This window comes from Pteropus alecto, unplaced genomic scaffold (assembly GCF_000325575.1).
Source record: "Pteropus alecto unplaced genomic scaffold, ASM32557v1 scaffold177, whole genome shotgun sequence".
Lineage (NCBI taxonomy): Eukaryota > Metazoa > Chordata > Mammalia > Chiroptera > Pteropodidae > Pteropus > Pteropus alecto.
In genome coordinates this window covers 1,532,907-1,535,046 of record NW_006442207.1, presented here as the reverse complement: position 1 = coordinate 1,535,046, position 2,140 = coordinate 1,532,907, and the positions used below count along the sequence as shown (strand labels likewise).

The window sequence follows — 2,140 nt, the reverse complement described above, 5'->3', positions numbered from 1 at the left end:
ATGGAAATCTGGCAAAATCTATGAGGAGCGATATTAATATTAGAGGTAGGAACTTCTTGTTCTGAAATTTATTTTGTAATTCCATAATGCTTTTCAAAATTGTTACAGCACTGACAGCAATAGTAATAATAATAATAATGATAATAAGTAGGTAGTACCTACATGTACTAGGTGTATATTATTATTATAAGCTTTTGCCACTTTTTTTTTTTAAATGCCTACAGCACCTGATCTTCCTAGTTGGTCTCCCATCCAAGTACTAACCAGGCTTGACTCTGCTTAGCTTCCGAGATCAGATCAGATCAGGCACGTTTAGGGTGGCATGGCCAAAGACTTGTACCAGGTGTATATTAGATGTCAATTCTTTATTATGTGCTCGACATATTGGTATCTTCTAATTCTTGCAACAACCTATGGAATCAATATTGTTATTGCGAATTAATGGATAGGCAATATGGCTATCCATATAGCTTGCCCGAGGGACTGGAGAGTAAGTGACACAGCTGAGAGTCTACCTCAAGTTTCTCAAATCAGAAGCCAGCGTACTAACCACTCTGCAGCCTACCTCCTTCCGATTACACTCTACTGTACTTACTGGTCTGTGGATCTATATTTCCCACATGTGCTCAGCGTCTTTTTCATCTTCAGATCCTCATCCCTCAGTGCAGTGCCTGACAAATAGTAGATGCTTAATGCCTATTTCTAAACAAATAAGTATATGAAGACTTCTGGTTTGGGAAATTTGTTTTCAAACATGGATGGTATGAAAATAAAATGAGATCACATATGTGAAATGCTTAAAACTGTTTCTGACATAGCACAGGAAGCTTTCGATATATGTGAGTGACTTTTTCAGAAATCAGCTTCCCTTTCAGAAAGCTGTGTTGACTTGATCTGCGGGAAAAGTGCCAGCAGCTTTACAGAGGAAACTTCACACAGGATATCTTCTACAGAAGGGTTTAAAAAATCAGAAATGTTCATTGATAAGGTGGATAAATTGGGTGGAGGGAGTAAAAGGTACAAAGTTCCAGTTATAAAATTAATTAAATCGTGGGGATGGAGAATGTAAGGTACAGCATGGTGACTATAGTAAATAACACTGTAATGCACATCTGAAATTTGCCAAGAGAACAGATTCTAAAAGTTCTTATCATAAGGAAAAAAATTCTGTAACTATGTATGGTGACAGATGTTAACTAGACTTATTGTGATCATCTTGTAATAAATATATGAATAGTGGATCATTATGTTGTACATATGAAACTAATATATGTTAATTATACCTCAATTTAAAAAAAATCCTCTCTCCCAAAATGATAATTTATAAAATACCCACACACATCACTTTTTTTGCTCTTATTTGGCTAGATATCATTATAACATATATCATTTACGCCATATGATATAATGTATTATAGTATCTCTTCTCTCATGGACAAAGGTTGTGCAACTTAATAAAATAAAAGTGATCTTTAGGCCCTCCTTGATGAAAAGATTTTTAAAACAAATCTTGCTTTGTTGGGCCCCAAAGGAAAATTATAAAGGGTGAAAAATTGGTGTATAAGATAGAAATACAAACTCTTCCTTATTTGAAAAGTAGAATTGACCATTGCTATTTAGAAAGAACTCTTGACCTTCTCTGTGGATATCCTTTATAGATACAGTCTTAAGCTCGAGCTAAGAAATTTGTTTTTTATTCACCTCTATAGTGCCATGAAACTTGGAACTGCGAATCAGACTGTAATATTAACATCAGGGCCATTATGTTTTCCTCCTAGACCTTTGCTGGAAATTTCCCAAGGTGGTAATGAGAAAACAGTTACAACAAAATCCATTTGTCTCTGATCCCTGTACCCTGAATTACAAGGAGTCCCAGGGACAATCCTTCCCAAGGTACCCTCTGAGACCAGATCAAGAAGGTGATGTTCTTACTGTGTCTTATTTCAGTTAGTGATACTCCTTGCCTTCCCTGGACAGATGTTTCTCTGAGCAAAGCAGCCCCAGCTGCTGAAATGATTTCTAAGTCTCTTCCATCAGCAGAATAAGAGCAACCAGGAGGCTGGTTACTCTTCAGCCCTTCAGATGAGTAAAAGTGTTGAAAGTCGGGGTTACAATTATAGCAGCAGAATTTATCAATGCC

General features: G+C 36.4%; 1 pseudogene; it reads right to left on the bottom strand.

The window, feature by feature from the left end:
- Positions 1-215: 215 nt before the first annotated feature.
- Positions 216-334, bottom strand: LOC112470171 (annotated as a pseudogene).
- Positions 335-2,140: the final 1,806 nt, after the last annotated feature.